Source organism: Oncorhynchus mykiss, chromosome 12, assembly GCF_057628025.1.
Source record: "Oncorhynchus mykiss isolate SJ-2025 chromosome 12, ASM5762802v1, whole genome shotgun sequence".
NCBI lineage: Eukaryota > Metazoa > Chordata > Actinopteri > Salmoniformes > Salmonidae > Oncorhynchus > Oncorhynchus mykiss.
In genome coordinates, this window is record NC_143033.1 from 27,050,623 (window position 1) to 27,072,893 (window position 22,271).

The 22,271-nt window shown below is 39.1% G+C and overlaps 1 protein-coding gene across 1 annotated transcript in view; it reads left to right on the top strand.

Annotated features, from left to right (window-relative positions):
- The window catches only part of LOC110537279 (ephrin-B1), a 69,404-nt gene that overhangs the window by 1,510 nt on the left and 45,623 nt on the right, over positions 1-22,271 (top strand). The window lies entirely within an intron of this gene.

The following is a 22,271-nucleotide window of genomic DNA, read 5'->3' on the forward strand; positions in this document are numbered from 1 at the left end:
TGAGTCATTCATGGATTTCTAGATGTTATGGTAAATGTATTTCATTCAAGCTATGTTCGTTATTTAGATAGGATTCATTAACTCGTGTTTGTCATTATTCAACTTCCAACCAACATTTATGAGATGCCCAAATTCACCTAGAATCACCCAGGCCCCATCATTTACTGTTAGGGAAGCCTACATCTACTGCAGCAGATTGGTCTCTATAATCAAGTGAGAGGCAGCAACTGCTCCTGGTGTGTGTGTGTGTGTGTGTGTGTGTGTGTGTTTGTGTGTAAGTGTGTGTGCTTGTGCGTGTGTGTGTGTGTGGGGGTTTTCAGGTGCTCTCCTCTGGATGGATTGACACATTTATAAATGTGTTTTCCAAGTTTAACCCTTATCTTTCTGGCTTTGAGGATAGATACATTGCCTAATATAACATCCCCACTCAACATACTTCAGTCCTCAGAGCGTAACAGGGATTTTTTGAATATATAGGCCTTTAGTGGTATTTTGTTATTTGATCTAGATGAAGACATATCAAACATCTATATGTTTCATATGCATGTCAATCCAAGTTATTCCTGGAATCATTTCTGATCCTGCAATACCGAGTCTCCAATAGATTCCATGGGTAGTTTCTGGCTGTTGAGGCCTGTCTGTCTTTAATAATGCTATAGTGTATAAAATAACAATAACAGTATATGTGTGTGTGTATATATAACCCTTGGGCAAAATCTTTTCAATCAGTAAAGATTAAAGTAATATAAGGGAACAAATTTAAGTGTTACCACAAGGTAGCAGTGAGTGATGTCTATTGCATATATTTTTTATAAAATATATTCATTATATTATCCAAGCATTCAATTAAGCTGATAAGGTGAATCACACCTTTTTATAATTAACTTAAAAATCGGAAATATTGAGAACACATCTCTATTATTCTTGAAAGCAATAACCGAGGGCCTCGGTATTCAGGATTTAAACACCAGCCGTGGATGGAGTTAAGTGAAGTGGCCTAGTCCTGAGCTTGTTCACTCAACAGTACACATTTTAAAATAAGTCACGACACGGAACAACGTAAAAGTGCTGACAGAGACAAGTCTTTAATTGCCGTTGAGCAGTTGTTAAAAAAGGGCTGTTTTGTTTTACAACAGTTGGTGGCTGTTTTCTCAAGTAAGTTAATGTTTGTTTACTTATCTACCGAGTGGTATTGCTTTGCTTTGCTTTGCCTACAATGCTGGTAGCTAGGTCGTCCAGAGTGCAGCCAGCCACTTAAAAGCTGATTACAGATCTATTGGGCCATGAGGACATGAAGACTTGATGATGTTCATACAGGCATCAAAATAAGTTAATTGATATGTTATAAATTGAATTCACACAAAAAATATTGATGATTGCACCTCCAGAGAAGCTAACTTCAAAGCATAATAGATATATTTTCTTTCCAATGTTTAAACTAAACCTTTTCATTTTATTCAGAGCTGAGGCACGTTTATTTGGTTTATTTTGCTGAATTGGTTCAGACTAAGTTTGCTCCAACTGCACCTGTGGTTTTTGAATTGGAATGTAGCAGCCATTTTGTATCAAGACATTGTATGTCAAACAAATTTGTCAGTAGTTCGGATGAGTTTCATTGTGTGTTCAGTGTGGATGTAAACTCAAACTTCAGTTCTCAAATGATCAGAGACCACACAAAATCTCAACATAAGTAATGTATTTCGAAGAAGACATTGTCTCAAGTGTTTAATATTGCCTTATAACAAAACAGGCCAAAGCAAGTCTTTTCAGGGACGCTAAAATAAACATTGTTTGAGTTCTTGTTGACTGTAATGATTTTATGACTCGAGGTGATGGCCCAGAAATAGGCTTAATAGATGTCTAACTCGGACATATGGAATAACACTACCCCCATGCAAGCGCAGGCAAATCACTCTGTAAAGCAGCTTACAGGGCTTTCCACAGTAATTCCAGGCAGATCGACTCACAATTTTTTTTAAGACACATTTACGCAAAGGCCCCTGGTATATACTTTTTTGTCTGTTAGTTGTGCATGTTCGACAGCACTTCTTATTACATGTTAAATATCATTTACGATTCTGTGATTTCCAATTTTGTCTCAATACGATACTTGACGTCTCTGTCAATGTTGACTCAAATTGTCTGCATACAGTTTCAAATAGGACATATAGCCAATATTGATGGATCAACACTGAACTTAGCTAAGACGTACTGTATGTTGGGACTTTTATTTTGACACTCAGTATTTCTGTTACTCGTTCAGAGTAACAGACTCTACGAGTGAGGAAGGCTTTAGGGTTGCTACTATTCCCTTCTCCACTCTTTATTATTTTCCCTTATTAAAATTATGTAGCCGGTCCACCACATTGAGTCATACGCACTTCAGACACACTGTCTGCTGATTCCTCCCCAGTACCAGAACACTGGCGTGAATAGCCCACACTAATTTGACAGCTATACACTTAAGAAAAGTACTCCATTCATGTAATCACATGAAGTCACACTCTAACACGTAGATAGGCCTACTGTGATACAGAGATCAAACTCGTACAGCATTGAAAAGCAGATCTAGTGATTGGGTACATGAGGAACTGCTTGTGGTAGACCAGGGAACTTCACAGAATGCGTAAGAGTGTAAACAATAGACACAATACAAAGATTATTGCATATAAATGCAGTTGTTCTTTGATCACAAGTCAACATTTTAAGATATTGTTAACATTTTGGAAAAGTTGTTTCTTGCAGACTTCTAATTTATATGTTCAAATGCACAATAGATAAAGCTATTCCAAATTCTATTTCAGGCAAATATTTACAAATATTTACTTTTACAACCAGTAGATTTGTATTTTTTTCTGTGATATTACTGTAGGAGTATTGTTGTTGTTGTTTTTTTACAAGAGGGATGGATAAGCATAGATTATATTTTCCAATACATTTTTTCTACCTAAGAGAAAGAAGGGGATATAGTTGGTAATTGGATTTATTGATATTGAACAAACTTGTTCCTTTCTAATTTCTCAGGAGGGAATAAAATTAGTAGGTAATTGAAAATCTGTCTTTCATTAACAAAGGAGATTTCTCTAAGTTCCTCTGAGAAGTGAGCTCACTGGCAACTTAAGATAGGTTTACCTGCATTTACTATATTGTAGATCTACCATGAAAAAAATAGAGAATATTTTGTTCAAAGTATAAGCAAATATATTATGACAAACCTTTCTTTATTTTGTTATATGAGCATCTTGTTCTAAGCCGTAGAAAAAATACTTCATATCATATTTGTCATCTTAAAATGTAGTTTGTTGTAGCAATTTCCATGTTGGGCTCACTGATATCCCACACAAACATTGAGAAAGAATATAGTAGTTTGTCACCTAGATTGACAGTGGTTATCATACATGTTTTTCACATTTTGTTGCATTACAAAGTGAGATTGAAATAGATTTAATTGTGCTTTTTTGTCATTGATCTACACAACATGCTCCATAATGTCAAAGTGAAAAAAACTCTACGCATTTTTACAAATGAATGCAAATTCAATAACTTAAATGCAGTCATTGCACAAGTATTTACCCCCTTTGTTTAGGCAAGCCTAAATTAATTCAGGAGTAACAAATCACATAATAAGTTATTTGGACTCACTCTGTGTGGTTGACATTATTTTTTTAATGACTACCCCTTATTCTCTCCCCCAAACATACAGCATCTGTAATATCCCTCAGTCGAGTATTGAATTTCAAGCACAGATTCAACTACAAAGACCAAACTTTCTGAAAGCCTCATAAAGAAGGGCAGTGATTAGTAGATGGGTAACAATAACAAATCAGACATTGAGTATCTCTTTAAGCATGGTCAAGTTAATAATTAGGCTGTGGATTATGTATTAAACCAACCAGACACATCAAAGATATAGTCATCCTTCTGAACTGAGCTGCAGGACAGGTAGGAAACTGCTCAGGGATGTCACCACAAGGCTATTATTTTAGAAATGAGATCAATGGCTGTGATGGGAGAAAACTGAGGATGGACCAACAACATTGTAGTGACTCCACAATAATGACCTAAATGACAGAGTAAAAAGAAGAATAAAAACAAACAGAATCCAAAACATGCACATGTATGCAACAAGGCTTAGTGCAATACTGCAAAAAACACTGCAAAGGAATACACTTTTTGACCTAAATGCAAAGCCTTATGTTTGGGGCGAATCCAAAATCTCACGTCACTGAGTAACTGCCTCCTACTTTTCAAGCATGGTGGTGGCTGCATCATGGCATGGGTATGCTTGACACCGGCAATGACTGGGGAGGTTTTCAGGACAAAAAGAAACGGGATGGAGCTAAGCACAGACAAAATCCTAGAGGAAAACCTGCTTAATTCTGCTTTATAGCAGACACTGGGAGAGGAGTTCACTTTTCAGCAGGACAATAATCTACAACAGAAGGTCAAATCTACACTGGAGTTGTTTACCTGGAAGACAGTGAATGTTCCTGAGTGTCCAAGTTGCAGTTTTGACTTAATCTGCTTGAAAATCTATGGCAAGACTTGAAAATGGCTGTCTAGCCATGATCCCTAACACCTTGACCGAACTTGAAGAATTTTGAAAACAATTATGGGCAAATATTTTTAATTGACTTATCTAATAAGACTCACAGGGGTGAATACTTATCTAATCAAGATATATTAGTGTTTTATTTGACATTAATCTTAATCTTCCACTGACATTGCATAGTGTTGTGTGTAGATCTTTTTTGTTATTGTTGATTGAGTGATTGATATGATTTATTTAAGTGTCATACACCTACTGGTGCCCAGCCCACATGGGCTTACAAGACACTACTAAACACACTATCATTTTTCTTGTACTCAAAACAAAATACATTTAACAAATTATATGCGTATAATAATCATGGCCAGAACAGCTACCATCTAGCCACACTACACAAACAGTACATTTCTCCTTCTCCTCCAGGCACTGTGAACAATCGGAGCAATCTCAAACACGCCCTGTCTGAAACAAAATTCAAGCCTCTGCTCGCCCTGTAAGCAGAATACTTCAGGGTTATTGCCACATTTTTTTTTATATACAAAAAAGAACATGTCTCAGATCGTCATACAGAGGGGCTATAAAACACTAAATTGATTTCTTCAAGATCACACAGTAGGCATGTTCTAAAAATTATCTTCAGGCACTCTGTTAAATCTACACGTCTTTATAACCGGGGGGGGGGGGGGGGGGGGGGGGTCTGAGTTGTGCGCTAACTGACCTTCGGCTTTTTGTTAGGTTCAGGTGGACATATGGTTCAGTGATGTAGTTCTCTTTGATGAGAGTGTACATTCTAAGTTTAGGTTTAAACCAAATATCAGCTGCTCAATTTTCCTTTTGGATCAGAAAAGGCTTGTCCTTGATTTGGTTAACACCACATGGAAATTTGTTCCCGAAATTACCATACAACAAATAGATAATTCTCTAGCCCATGGATAGTTATGAGTAAGGTCCCAGTCCAATTTGTTTTTGTGATTCTGTGTTCTGGCATATTTATTAGTCTATTCCATAGACGTACCATGTCAGTTTGTCTATATATTGTAGATGTGGTCAGTATAGATGTGATCAGTGATTTTGTAACTTTGTAACACAATAAAATGTGAAGAAATCCAAGCGGGGTGAATACGTATGATAGGCATTGTACTACATGTAGGATGTTGTTGTGCTTTTGAGACCCATCACTGCTGGACCTCATAAATTCACCCTGTCATCTCTCTCCCTTGTGAGAACAATAGCAATGTAATCCTGTCCTGTATTTCCCAAGATTATGGGTTATGTGTCAGATAGAGCCAAGCAGGTGGTGGCCAGTTAGTCCTACTGTATGTCTTCAAGAGACTAGATGTGCTGTTTTTAACCATTGGTGCATGTGAAATACAGGCAAAGGCAAGCTTTTAGACAACTTGCATTTACACACTAACAATACTAGTTTCATAATGTTGTTAAGGTCTCCTCGCGGAGGTTATGATAGGATAACAGGACAACAGGCTGTTAATTAAGAAGAAAAAACATTTGAATGCAGTATCATTCCATTTGATGGTGCACTTCATACCATAATTACACTGTAGTCAATGATTCAGAAATGATCTTTGCCTTTTAAAGCCAGGGAGTATTATTTTTGTCTGTGCTCAGTGCGCTATCTTGAAATCAGACCCTCTAACTAGGTAATTTAACTAATCCCATATTAAATCCTCAGTCAAAAATGAGAAAGGAGACACCAAAGGTTAATGTTTTAACTATCCAGTTAATGTATTATTAAAGTTATCAATTAGGGAGTGAAACCTCTGAAATCTCACACGGTGAAGACCAATACGAGAGACTATCTGTCTTCAGTGACTGGTTTATGGTTATGTCAACAGTTCGACATGATGTTGTAAAACGTGAGAAAACATTGCATTTGATTTGTGTTTTAATTATTTTCACAAAGTCACATATAGACATTTACGGATATAGTTTGGTCCGGAGATTCAGCAGCGTATAATAAATGGAGAAGATATCGAGTGTCCTGTGTGTTTAATACATTAGAGCCAAGTGGAGTAGCTCAAGCTTTGCTTGACTGTGCCATCATGATCAATGCGCCTGTGATTAAAACTGACAGTCTAGAGATTAACTCTGTCACTGTTTAAATAGGCTGTGCCAACCCTCCAGCCTTTAATAAACCCACCCATGCCCCTGCTCCCTAGGTTTCAGCCGTAGTTTACACAAGAAAGAGATTCCTTTGAGAAGTGTCACAGGAGTGGTTTTGTTCTCTTCCTGCCCTCATCCCTTCATGCTGGTTCTGATAACGTTTCACAGAAACCCAGACCCCATCACAAAGAGGAGAGACTTAGAGCCACCTCAGGACGGCTTAACACAAAAATGAAAGGAAAGTAAAAGCAGTCATTGTGTCATTAGGCACTCTAATATTCCACTTTTAGAAAGTAGTGGAGCTACTATTCCAGACAGTTGTCTGAGTCTACCTTTTTCAGCCATTAATGGCTTGATTCTGATCAACTGAGCACCTGAGGAAGGTCATTGTACGTACATACCATTGTGAGATATACAAGGCATGGTTTTAGACATTTTATTATCTTGGTTAACCCAGAACTAAAGTATTGCGTAATTGGTTAGATTCTCAATTAAGTTCTGGGTACATACATTTGAAGTTGGAAATTTACATACACCTTAGCCAAATACATTTAAATTAAGTTTTTTCACAATTCCTGACATTTAATCCAAGTACAAATTCCCTGTCTTAGGTCAGTTAGGATAACCACTTTATTTTAAGAATGTGAAATGTCAGAATAATTGTACAGAGAATGATTTATTTCAGCTTTTATTTAATTCATCACATTCCCAGTGGGTCAGAAGTTTACATACACTCAATTAGTATTTGGTAGCATTACCTTTAAATTGTTTAACTTGGATCGAATGTTTCGGGTAGCCTTCCACAAGCTTCCCACAATATGTTGGGTGAATTTAGGCCCATTCCTCCTGACAGAGCTGGTGTAACTGAGTCAGGTTTGTAGGCCTCCTTGCTGGCACACACTTTTTCAGTTCTGTCCAGAAATTCTCTATACGATTGATGTCAGGGCTTTGTAATGGCCACTCCAATACCTTGATTTTGTTGTCCTTAAGCCATTTTACCACAACTTTGGAAGTATGCTTGGGGTCATTGTCCATTTGGAAGACCCATTTGCGACCAAGTTTTAACTTCCTGACTGATGTTTTGAGGTGTTGCTTCAATATATCCATATAATTGTCCTACCACATGATGCCATCTATTTTGTGAAGTGCACCAGTCCCTCCTGCAGCAAAGCACCCCCACAACATGATGCTGCCACCCCCGTGCTTCACGTTGGGATGGTGCTCTTCGGCTTGCAAGCCTCCCCCTTTTTCCTCCAAGCATAACGATGGTCATTATGGCCAAAAAGTTATATTTTGTTCCATCAGACCAAAGGACATTTCTTCAAAAAGTACGATCTTTGTTCCCATGTGTAGTTACAAACCGTAGGCTGGCTTTTTTTATGGTGGTTTTGGAGTAGTGGCTTCTTCCTTGCTGAGTGGCCTTTCAGGTTATGTCGATATAGGACTCATTTTACTGTGGATATAGATACTTTTGTACCTGTTTCCTCCAGCATCTTCACAAGGTCCTTTGATGTTGTTCTGGGATTGATTTGCACTTTTCGCACCAAAGTACGTTCATCTCCAGGAAACAGAGTGCGTCTCTTTCCTGAGCGGTATGACGCCTGCGTGGTCCCATGGTGTTTATACTTGCATACTATTGTTTGTACAGATGAACGTGGTACCTTCAGGTGTTTGTAAATTGCTCCTAAGGAAGAACCAGACTTGTGGAGGTCTATAATTTTTTGGCTGATTTCTTTTGATTTTTCCATGATGTCAAGCAAATGTAACCGATGTGAAATGGCTAGCTAGTTCGCGGGCTGCACGCTAATAGCGTTTCAATCGGAGTCACTCGCTCTGAGAACTTGAAGTAGTTGTTCCCCTTGCTCTGCAAGGGCCGTGGCTTTTATGGAGCGATGGGTAACGATGCTGAGGGTAGCTGTTGTCTATGTGTACAGAAGAGGGTCCCTGGTTCGAGCCCAGGTAGGGGCGAGGAGAGGGACAGAAGCTATACTGTTACACAAAGAGTTACTGAGTTTGAAGGTAGGCCTTGAAATACCTCCAGAGGTGCACCTCTAATTGACTCAAATGGTGTCAATTAGCCTATCAGAAGCTTCTAAAGCCATGACATAATTTTCTGGAATTTTCCAAGCTGTTTAAAGGCACAGTCAATTTAGTGTATGTAAACTTCTGACCCACTAGAATTATGATACAGGGATTTATAATGGAAATAATCTGTATGTAAACAATTGTTGGAAAACTTACTTGTGTCATGCACAAAGTAGATATCCTTGTCCTAACCGACTTGCCAAAATTATAGTTTGTTAACAAGAAATTTGTGGAGTGGTTGAAAAATGAGTTTTAATGACTCCAACCTAAGTGTATGTAAACTTCCGACTTCAACTGTACGTGTTAAGAGAAGATAGAACAAAGATCGGAACTGGAACAAATAGCTCCACTATCTCTCTCTTTGCAAGTTTCAGGCAAGTCTATGGGCCAAATGTCCCATCCAGAAGCTAACACCTGCAAAATTGTGATTTGTCCGAATAACCAGTGAAGAAAAACCCAACCTGGGACTAATGCTGCTCATCTCACGCATCCCGTTGTATCATGACAGATCTACGGTAAAAGAGATTCTATGAAATTACTAGAGGGGCTATGTCATAAACCCTCAAAGTTCCAGAATAAGGTGAAAATGACAACCATTAAACGCAGAGTCAATATTCACGACATAAGAAGGAATTGCCCTCGACCACGCCCACAAATTTGGGAAAACAACATTCCTTCCCATTCACCCCCATTGTAAAAGAGACAACTTCTTTGTTGGTTTTTAGTTATACAGAAATAACAAAACATGCCGAAATGTTGATGTGTTGTTCAATGTACATGTAACCAAGTCAAAAATCCCGACCTATGGATCGCAATGCTCCTATGTAGGAAAAAATAGAGCATGCGAGAAGAGCCCTGTGACTTCACGCTATTCGCCTTTGTAGAGTGGGAAATGTGCGGACTCTGTGTCCAATTAGGCTACACGTTACTATGTGTGTGGAAAACATTTAATCACAGGTAAGGCATATATCTTGTTTAGTATAGTTCATTTATAACGCCACTCACTATTTCTAGCTGTATAGTCAATTTGTTTGTGTTCTAGGGCTTGGCTAGCTTAATGTTCCGGTCCGTAGCTAGCTAACTCACTCGGCTCCTAGCACCGTCATGAATAGGGGCATGAGGGAAGCCCTGCAATATTATGTTTTTCTAAGTAGTGAGAACAGGCAATGTTGAAAGGTAATCTTTAGACGTGTTGTACTTTTGTAATTGACTAAAACAAGAAGACAACAAGAAAATTGTGTTTGAAAAGGGTCATGTTTTTGCTGTGAGTTAATGGGGTAACCTAGGTAACCACAGGTTGTTTTCCCAACAGGCGGGCATTCTATTTAATACCGATCGGGACTATTGTTTGAATGTAATGTTGGCATATTGGCAGTTTAAAGGTGCACTATGCAGAAATCGCTCGGCCATTTCCTGGTTGCAAAAATTCTAATAGTTACCTAATTTCAGTTTATGTGACAAAACAAGCAAGTATAGTGTTTAGAATTATTGTACCATCTAAACCGATGTGAAATATATTTTCCATAACCCAAAATATTGTATTTTCAGCTGGTGTACAAAACCGAAAGTAAAAGACGCAAAAACGAAACCTAAAGCATCAATATGTAAATTTAGAAATGTGACGTATTTTATATATGTAAGTCTCATTGAAAGCAAGTCTACAAATGTTAGATCAGTTCTATATGTGCTATTTTTATGCTTCCTGTTTTCAAGTTTTGGCATCTTTTGCTTTCGGGTTTTGTACACCAGCTTCAAACAGCTGAAAATACAATAATTTGGGTTATGGAAAATATATTTTACAGCGGTTTAGATGATACAATGATTCTCCACACTATATTTGCTTGTTTAGGTCACATAAAGTGACATTTGATGAACTATAAGAATTTTAGCAACCAGGAGATGGATGAGCTAATTCTACATAGTGCATCTTTAAGAACAGGAAGCATAGAAATAGCGCACATAGGACAGATCCACCGCTTCTTAGACTTTCTTTCAATGAGAATGACAGATCTATAACTCACATTTCTATATGACTTTAGTCAGATTGCCCAAAAAGTTGCATATTGGAACTTTAATAATAAAAAAATAAAAAAATGGAACCATTCCTCTGTCTGGCTAACAAACATACAGTGCAGATAAATTATTACAATTAATTATTTTACATAATATCTTATCACATAACTGGAAAACCATGATTGACCAAAGTGTCTGACCTTTATCCCATCATAAGAAGGTTCATGTCCATTTGTGTGTATGTTTTCTGCCCACGAGAGATTAGACATTTTGAGATGAAGACTTGAGAACTGTTACCTCATCTTATGTCTATGAAAAGATCGATGTATCACCATTCTCATGTGGGCCACATTCTCCTCTCTGAGTGCTCTGTAACTGACTGATAAGGTCACTTTAAGTGGCCTTTCCCTTTTAGTTACTTATTTAAATCAATACATGAAAAGGGAATATTCAGGGGAATGTTTTACAGCATGTTTTCTCAAGGCTACACTGGGGAGTGAGCTTTCCACCCAAATGCACTGTTAATGGACGACCCAAATCTCTTGCACTAACATATGTATTTTCTAGCTGTTACAATTACATTTTTTTTTCATGTGACGACTAGTATGTGCTGGACCTTTTATGAATCTGTTGACAGTCCGGATGTAAAGTTCCTTAGCACTGACTCATGCATTCACAGCCCTTTTAAATGAAATACTGTGCTCTCTAATGCAATGAAAGATACCCAAATGCTTAAGGGGCAACTAATAATTCATGTTGTCTGTTAATGTCTGATTGTTGAACATGTGTCATTAGATTGGACCCCAAAGCAGTTACCGTTACAAAGGGGCTCACATGTAGACAAAGGAAGCTGAGAAGTAGAAATCAGTTATTTCAAGTTTCTGGATATATTTGAAAGGCACATTCAGAAGCGTAGTACATTAGTGGTAGTCCTATAGAAAATTATATAAAATAGCCAGTGATGTGTGGTTCGGAAAGGTTATATTTTCATTACCGACATTTTGTATAAAGTTGCATGAGAAAATGGATGCATGCGTTTTTCCATCTCTCGTCACAGCCGTTACATGCAGTTGACTGAAAACCATTGAGTTCATATTTATTGGCAGAGTAGGCTGAGTCATTGTTGAGCGCCACAAGAACGGCATTGTTTGGCACCCTCGATCCATGACCATTCCTAAGTTAACTACAACATTCATTTAACTCTACTAAACAATCAAGGGCTTGGGATAATGCGGTTGGGGGTTGTCAGTTCTACATGCCTAGCTCATGCTTGCACAAAAATGGCAAAGAGGTTACTGTACAGAATGGGGATTGTGTAGCACAAGGGGAGAAGAACAGATGTTAGATATCAGAGGCACAGATCACACAAAGGGTATTCCACCGAACACTCTCACCTTGGAACTCAGCATACACATCGCCCCAACCAACTGTGAGATTTGGATACAGATATTGCTTTCCACAAATGCATATGGTTCCATATTGGTTTTTGCATTCACAGTTTGTAGCAGAACTTATTTAACTTATGGTGGTCTGTGTTAATAGTATGCACAGGTTTTCTTAAAAGTTGTTTTAAATCGTTTTGTTTTAATGGTAAGGACGGCTAAAGGTGCGGTCATGTATAGACATGCTATGTCTCTTCTTGTATTATCTTGTATCTTAAAATCAATGTTATACACGCACACACACACACACACACACACACACACACACACACACACACACACACACACACACACACACACACACACACACACACACACACACACACACACACACACACACACACACACACACACACACACACACACACAGATACTCTGATCGGATCTGACTCCATTAGTTACACTTATGTATTGAGCAGGATCCCAAACAGGGAAGCAAGTGGTTTGATCTTCTTCATGGAGAGGACAGCAGTAGGGAAACCCTTGTGTCTCTCTGCATTCCAAATCTAGTTCCTGGCTCTGGAACGGATGGATGTGACAGCCATTCCAAAGCCCATTAGAACTGGCGTTTCAGAATAGATTTAACTAAATGGCTGATGCCGTGAGCCTGATAGGCCGAGTCTTCCGTAAGTGTGTCACTGCGCCAGATGGACTCTTTGCTAGAATACATTTTATTATTAATTATGAAACAGACCCTTTAATTTGTACCGTGCATCATGAAAGAAATCACACAGCAGAAATGGCATAACACAGACAGAGTGATTATAACTATATAGACCCTGACTGTGACAAATAGATAACAGCCACCTTTCAAATTTCATGAACATGATTTTTCTCCCTCTCTGAGGGTGCACGTCAGATGAGAGCCGCCTTGAGGTTTGCTGAGGTTTTCCTCTCTCCTTTGTCTGGCCGTCCAGCTCTATGAAGGCTAGTGATCCAATGTGTCTGTAAACCAGGGCTTTCTCCATGCCACCTTTAACCCATTCTACTGGGGCTCCTTGAAGGCCCTCTCAAGGCGTTGCTATGTGAATGACCAGCATGAAAGGATTCCCTAGTCCACTGCACAGAGTTTGGGGGAGGAGGGGGGTGGATTAAAAGTCACGCTGTTAACGGTACAGCTCCCAAGGATTGGCGGACCCTCAAACCGCCGAGTGCCCTGGCAGCTGGAGAGGCCAGCTCAAAAGCCCCACGCCGGGAAGCATTCTCTCCCGCTCTTTACAGGAGGCTGCTAAGGAATCTGCACATACACAGAGGGGAAAAAACAACCCCCTTTTCTCACATTTCTGACAGAGTTTAGGCAAACTATAGACAGCCCATAGTAGATCATTCTCCACATTCATCTTCTGCCGATCTACCATTCCAGTGTTTAATTGCTATATTGTAATTACTTCGCCACCATAGCCTATTTATTTCCTTAATTTACCTCATTTGCACTCACTGTATATAGACTTTTTGTTTTCTTTTGTTCTTCTGTATTATTGACTGTATGTTTTGTTTATTCCATGTGTAACTCTGTGTTGTTGTATGTGTCGAATTGCTACGCTTTATCTTGGCCAGGTCGCAGTTGCAAATGAGAACTTGTTCTCAACTAGCCTACCTGGTTAAATAAAGGTGAAATATATATATATATTTTTAAATCATTTGTTTTGCATATAACTTTTTACCATGTGGATTTATTTGTAAATATAAAAGTACATAGTTTTTATTTTTAGAGATTCTGCGAATAGTGGTTTTGATCTTTATAAACCTTCTGTTAGGCTGCAGTTAAATCCACAGCGGCTTAAAGCAAGTGGGATTTCAGGTCTATTAATGAATTGTTTTCATTGCAGGTTTGAATGATTAAGTCAGATAGTCACAGATTTCGTGCACATTTTCTCTTTTTATGACCCTGATGTAATTATTTTACCTGACAGTCAGGGATATGGAGAATATTGAAGACAATGCAGGCATAGCAATAGAGGATTAATCCTACAGACAAAAGCATTTGTTTTGAAAAGAGGCGGTGAGCTGTCAGGTTAAAGTTTCAGAGAGAAAAGAGGACAATGAAGTCCAAATTGAAATTCCTCCCAGTGTGGCCTTTCACATTAAAAATGACATTGTTTGGAGACCAGGTACTCCTCCGGGGGACTGGGCCATTGTCTGCCTGCAGTGAGGTTACAGTGTGGCCGCAGGTCACCCCGCTGAGGCTCTGACTGATGATGAGGCTGTGACATAAGCCACCGCTTCTTCCCACCGGAATGGCCTTTATGGATCTGGCAGCTTAAAAAGTTTAAAGGCACTCTGAAGTAAAATGGGACTGAGAAACCTCAGGCTATGCATCTCTGAAGCTTGTTTGTCATAATAGCATCAACATATATGCACCTTTTATCATCTTGCCTCAGTAATGCCTCTTACTAAAACAGTAATAAGAGACAAATGTTTTGATTCAGATTTTTCAAGCAATTTTTTCAATAGGGTGGTCATTGTTATCATGTGACTGTATTGGCTGGAACTTGATCGCTTGACAGCCACTGTTATAGGAATAGTGGGACACTGATTTACTGAGTTTAGATTATGTGTAATGAAATGTATACTCCAGTGACTGATTTAACCTAATATTTGAGTTTGAATTTTCTCCACACTAAAACTGTCTTAAAGCAATTAGTCTTGGAGCATTTGTCATGAGTGCTGGCTGGTGCCCATACGTAGCTGTAGGGGAAATTAAACGTGATTATGTAAACTAACAGATGTATTGTAAATCTAAGGCAAAGGCAAGGAGCTCGATGGGAGGGGGGAGTTGGAGCACTTGACACTTCAAACAGCTCCTTCAGCTCAACATCTGCCATACTAAAGCATCCAACATGCAATACCCAAGTCCTAATGGTTATTTAATACAGGCAACAATATCCAAGCATTAGACTTCTCTCTGACATATCAGGGGAGCTGCTGTGCTCGATTCCGATGATTCCAGTGTTCCCAAATTTAGTCGGTCTGAATAATCTGCTGAAAGAAGAGGTAGGAGGAAGCTCTGAAAACAGCAGTCCTCTGGTGCATTGTGTTGGCATTAAGGTTGCCAGCTGCGTGACAAGTGTTATTATAGTGTGTCAGCATTTATCCCCTCAGAGTGAGGTTTGAAAAATAGCCTGGCTTAGCACCCAGAAAGTCTATTCAGGATTTTTAATGTATTTCTTATTCTCTGTTGGAAGAATTAAATCATCAAGAATCAAATGTAGAAAATATCACATGGTTAGAATAGTTTAATTTCTAAATCCCAATAAAGATAATGAACTAGTCTTATGCAATATTCCATTAAGACTTTTTTTCCTGGGAAGAAAAAGTTGCCAAAGAGGAAACTTGCTGTGATTGGACAATATGGCTGTGGTGGTCTTCTCCATTTAGCATTGTGTCTGCTCAAGCACATCAACCACTTTCTATCTGTGTTCTGGTCAAGTGCTAGATGAACAGTGCGTGTCCACAGTCACATTGCAAGGCAAGGTTGCAGCTGTCTCCACAAAAGGGAAGACTTGTTGGGTAGAGGGAGTCTCCGGTGTCAGTGTGGCCAAACTCAGTGAGATTAAGGCACAGTATCTGTTGCAGATGGTAGTAATATAGCTTGGTGATAATATAGCTTCCCTAATAGCGTGTCTTTCCCCCTGCTGTCTTAAGCTATTAGCCAGCTGTTCCTCAAAAGCAAAACCAAATGGTGTCTTGAGAAGACTATAATTAAAAAGGAAATAACCCTACTGCATCAAAAACGGAATAACTGGACTGTCATCTTTCTGTCTGTCAGACCAGAGCTGTAATACACGCCCCAGGCACTAAAACAGACCTGTTCCAACCTTATCACAACAGCTTTGTTTGGATTTCTCCTTTTTCTTGTTGCTCCTGACAACTGTTGTTGAAACTTTGGTTTCACAAGAGAGAGATTTGCCTTTTTGCAATTAGCTATTTAAATGAAATGATGCAGCAGCAAGTTTAGTATGTTCCATACAAATAGTCTGTATGTCTAGTTTTAACCTATACTGAGTGTACAAAACATTAGGAACACCTTCCTAATGTTGAGTGGCAACCCCCCTTTTCCTTCAGACGAGCCTCAATTCGTCGGGGCATGGACTCTACAAGGTGTCAAGGGCATTCCACAGGGATGCTGGCCCATGTTGACTCTAATTCTTCCCACAGTTGTGTCAAGCTGTCTGGATGTCCTTTGGGTGGTGGACCATTCTTGGTACACACAGGAAACTGTTGAGTATGTAAAACCCAGCAGCGTTGGAGTTCTTGACACAAACCGGTACACCTTAACTATTTTGTCTTGTCCATTCATCCTTGGAATGACACACATACACAACCCATGTTTCAATTCAATTTCTCAAGGCTTAAAAATCATTATTTAACCTGTCTCCTCCCCTTCATCTACACGGATTGTGCGGAGTTAACAAGTGACACCAATAAGGAATCATAGCTTTCACCTGGATCCACCTGGTCAGTCTATGTCATGGAAAGAACATGTTCTTAATGTTTTGTACACTCAGTGTATATTTTAGTTTACTGGTTGACCTTTCATCTGAGTGAGTTGTTAATATTGAGATTATTCACCCTTATTTAGCATTGTTCTGTGGTCGGCCTAACTTGTTTCCAACCAGCATGACAAGGAATCACACAAAGTGTTGAAAAGGTCAAACTTCAATAAGTTGTTTTATCCTTGCTTCCTATCCTTACAGTAAACAGAAGGTTCCCATCATGTTGGGGCGGCAGGTAGCCTAGTGGTTAGAGCGTTAGACTAGTAACCAAAAGGTTGCAAGATCAAATCCCTGAGCTGACAAGGTAAAAATCTGTCATTCTGCCCCTGAACAAGGCAGTTAACCCACTGTTCCTAGGCCATCATTGAAAATAAGAATTTCTTCTTAACTGACTTGCCTAGTTAAATAAAGGTAAAACCCCCAAGAAATGTGTTGGGTGGAGATTCTATTTGCATTTATATAGATGTGGCTGGCTCTATCTCTCTTGTTAACTGACATTGTTGCGGTCAACAGGTTTTTCAAGACAGACCTGTGGTGTGATATGTTGATATAATACATCACAGACTATGCCCTCTAATCAGAAATACTGTGATCACCAGCAGTGGAATTGTTACATTGTGCTACTCTCAATTAAACAATATGAGATTGAGTTGTCTTTCCCAATGACAGGCTGTCATTCGATCCTTTTTGGTTCCCCTCGCCTACTATTACCCTGTGTTTTTTTCTCATCCCGACGTGACTCTGAAAGGAGTCTCTTTGGTGTGGTAGTTAATAAAAGGGAGTAGGGGCAGTCAGATGCAAATCTGGTCAGGCCAAGACATGCACTTATTTTGATTTATGTGTGCGTTTAGTGGGTTTTGGTTAAACCCATTAGAAATGACTTCTCGGTTGTGCAGGGCTCAACGTGTGAAGTGGTGTAATACTTCTCTAGAAAATGATCTGTTTTTGATTAATGCAGTCTTACTATGCACCTGGGACAAGTCTTGACAATGAAATGGTTGTTGTCATAGATGTTTGAACTTGCTCTGAGCCAGGTATTTTGTGAGCATACAAGGCTTTTTCCTTGGAGAGGTGTTAGCTAGACAGACTAGTTACATTCTTACTTGTCTACATAGGGTTAGCATGGAGACGGCAGCTTCGATATCAGCTCTTACTGCCAAATTAATTAGTTCTGTCTACTGTAATGGTGAATTAGTGCTACTGATTCCTCTTGTAGGATAGAAGACACTATTCATGCCAATGCAGCCCACTGAGCGAATCAACTAATCACATTTTCCGTCTGTTTTAAATCCAAGGCAAGGGACTTTTTTTGGCCAGTTCTCTTTATTCACGTTAATGGAAGTTATATTACAATTATTGACATGGGTCTCTCAGGCTACTCAGGTTATGCGTTCTTCCAGTCTGCTGAGTAAAACCTGTTTATTTGCTGGTTGTTTGGGCAGAGGGTAATCAGTTCTCAGTCTGTAACCTGATCAGCAACACCATTGCGGTGCCAGATCCTCATTAAGTCCTTCCTGTAACAGTAAGTCTATGGAAATTCCCGCTGAATTCAGATCACCCTCAATCACATCAAATTCTGCATGAGAATGTCAGTGAACAATATTTTGCATTAACTGCAAGGTTTGTTTTCCCCTCGAGCGAGACTGCAGTCTCTCTGATAGGAAATATAGAGTATAGCATTGAGAAATACCATGAATAATATTATTTGTTGACAAATGCAGCTTAAAGGAGTATGTACATTGCTAATGTATTAGCTCAAAATCATTTGGAAAATGTTCTTATGAGTCTCAAGGTTATAGGAGTTTATAGGAGTAAGTAACCTGTTGCCAGTGGGCCGGTTAGAGATTGTATTATTGAGAGACTTTCCCCCCAGTCAGAAACATAAAGAGAGCTGCCAATCACGCATTCCATGTCAACGCTAAAGGGGGATGGAAGGAGCCAGCCTCATCGTCTCATTCCTCTGACCTGTGGCATTCTTTCCTCCTAACCAAAGCGATGGGAATGTGGGCAGAAGTCATGGACGTATCTGGGGAACCTGCCCCAGGAATGCTCCGCTTGTCCAATTGAGTCTTGGACAATAGTTGTGATGGTTCATTTCCTAACAAAGAACGATAAATATTGAACACTGTTACAAGGGGGTAGAGAATAAATAAAAACCATTATACCTCCCATAGTTTGTTCAGTTGGATCAGAAATCTTGTCTCCCTGTCAGGTTTTGTCCTGAACTACTGTTGCCATGCTTTTGCATATGGGAACTGTCCTAAGGTCATATGTGTTCTTTAGACTTATTACCGGCAAGGACTTGCTTCTGTGCTGCCGGGCATGAGCAAGACAAATTATGCTGCCTTGCTGGAGTCGAAGTAGCTAATTATCTTCCCCAAACCAAGGCAAAACTGGGAAAGAAGCAGAGAACACATGACTTGAAAGCAGTATTGAGGAGGCGACTTTTAAAAATAAGTTTAGTAAAAGAAAACACAAGTTTTGTCTCTTATATGCAGTGGTGTAAAGTACTTAAGTAAAAATACTTGAAAGTACTACTTAAGTTAATTTTTTGGGGGTAACTGTACTCTTACTTTTACTTCACTACATTCCTAAAGAAAATAATGTACTTTTTGCTCCATACATTTTCCCTGACATCCAAAAGTTCTCGTTACATTTTGAATGCTTAGCAGGAAAGGAAAATGGTCCAATGCGTGCACATATCAAGAGAACAAACCTGGTCATCCCTACTGTCTCTGATCTGGCGAACTCACAGAACACATGCTTTCTTTGTAAATGATGTCTGAGTGTTGGAGTGTGGTCCTGGCTATCAGTGAAAAACAAGAAAATGTAGCCGTCTGGTTTGGTTAATATAAGCGATTTGAAATTATTTTATTGTATTTTTGATACTTATTTTTAATACTTTTTGATACTTTTAATTTTTGATACTTAAGTATATTTTAGCAATTACATTTACTTTTGATACTTACATATATTTAAAACCAAATACGTTTAGACTTTTACTCAAGTAGTATTTTACTGGGTGACTTTCACTTTTACTTGAGTAATTTTCTATTAAGGTGTCTTTACTTTTACTCAAGTATGATATTTGGGTACTTTTTCCAACACTGCTTATGTGTACCATTGGTTTGTATTGTTTTATTTTTCAATTAGCTTTTTCCTAGTGGCCTTGAAGGGATAAAACAGCAGAAGAGACACAATCAGAACATCTTTATGGCGGTTTTAGTTGAGCATTTCTGATGAATGGCAGCCACTGTGTAGGAGTATATTGAAAACATTTGGTTGCTTTAGTTTTGCCCTCTTTGATATCACAGATAAGCCCAAACAATGAACACTGAGTGGTTGAACATTTATTATATGCCCCTGATTCAAATGTCTGTCCATAACTAGTGCTAGCTAGTATTTCCTCTTGTAAATTTGTGATACATTTATGTCCATGTGCCATGCAGCCAAATATATATGTGGTATGTTCTTCAGGGCACCTGCCTCAGAAACACATTACAGAGAAATTTTGTTAAAGCCCTTATCGAGTAGCAGGGGATGTCAGATAAATGTAGCACTAGTCTTAATTTACACCCTCCATCCACACCTTTATCTCCAATCGCCTGCCTTCCTCTGAACCTTATATCACAGAATGTCTCATCATGTCATCCCCATCTCCATCCACACTGATATATCCTCATTAGAAGCACATACAGTATTACAGTCAGAGGCAGACGCCCAAATTAAACCCATTTAAGGAGCATCCTTCCCTGAGGACCTATGTTTTGGCCACCGTTCAGATCAGGGCTGGGCTGGCTGGGCTGCCACTAGCCCCCTGGGTCTGTAGTGGGTTTCCTCAGCTGATCAGGGTCCATCTGGGGTTGGGCTTCATCCAGGACTGGAAACATGTCTCTCAGAACCACAGTGACGCTGGTATGTCTCTGTCTCCAGACAACTTAGAATGGACCTAGATTTGATTGATTTATGGTACAAATTTGTACATCTAAATTGAGGAGTGTAGGTAACGATCAGTATTTTCACATCTCAGCAAAAAATATTAAAGCAAAATGTTCAGTATGAGGTCTTTGTGGTCAAAGTTGCATAGTTAAGAGTTGCCAACACTCAGATGTAGGCCCTAACAGTCCATTGATGCTCATGCTGGCTTCGCTTGCCAAATGGCATTTTTACGGTGGTACATTTTTTTGTGATGAATCCCACCCTCATTCCTAGGCGGAATTCATAATTTAGCAATCTTGTTGGTATTCTACAGCGTAGGCTGAGACATATTTAGTCATACAGGCAGCAGGAAGGATGTGTGGAAAATCTTCAGTGGAAAAGGGAGTGTCTAAATTAGTCATGCTGCAGATACAGTACTTTACTGCTTCTGTGGCTGATTCCCTATAGTTAGTGTTTTCTGCAAGTTTATTAGTGTGTAAGCACTGTGTAGGAGACTCTGATATGATTTCTTCGTATTCAACTACAGTCTGCAGTGCACTTCTATGATGTGACTGATAATTATCCAGTGAATTATTAGGTTAAGCCATTGGTTACTTTCCGATATGTAGTAAAATGCTACTACAGTGAACCAAACCCCAGTCACAGTGACACAACTCTTCATACTGCCACAGAATCCTCAGCCTGTTTGAAGGTAATTGGGATAATGAGATCATTCACACAGCCAGCCCTGGGCTGCAGTCTCCAGCCCACGAGAACTGAGAACTGATATACTCCAAACTGGGCTCTTGATCTGGAGGAGTCACAGCCATGTTGCCAATTACTGTATCCCTGGTAATCTCAGGCAGCTCCATGCACTACAGACCAAAATAGACGTCAAAGCAAAGCAGATGTAATGGAGATAGTAAGGAGGGTGATTATTTCTCTCTACCTGTAGGGGGCATCTGTCGCTGTTGCCCCTGGGCTCACAGAGTCGCCGTGTCCCCTTCGATATGTAATTGAACATTTCTGTGAGGGTATTGCAACTTTAAGATAACACATTAACACCCTTCTAACTGTTTATGTGTGCCTGATCCTCTGTCTACGTACTAACTGCCCATTTGCTTTTCAAAGCCGGGTTGAAGGTAAAATGTATTGAAATTGCTATGATACTTACAGCAGAGCACTGTGATGCACGTGCCTTGAGCGCCTCTGTAAATCAGACTGTAGCTCATTGACACAAATGCCATTATTCCACACTGAACTCACTAAACAATGAACAGTCTGTATTTGAGCAACATTAACCAAGGAATTGGTTTGGTGTGAATGCTATCACAGGTCTTTTTTATACTGTACCCCATTAATGGACGTAAATATACCCGTGTTAATGTGTATTTGCTGTTAAAGATACAAAAAAGTTATGTTATTTTTGGCAATTATATGAAGTTAAAACACAATCAACCTGATTTGAATAAATAAAAATGTGTACAATATGGCAATGGTTTAATAATGCTACACTAATAATTTATTGACCAGTACCAACAGTTTCAGCTGCAGTTGTCTATCTTTTGGACAGGGTTGCAACATCCATATCATGTTGTAAAATATTGTATTTTAACACAATCACAGACTTGTAGGAAGAGTTTTAAA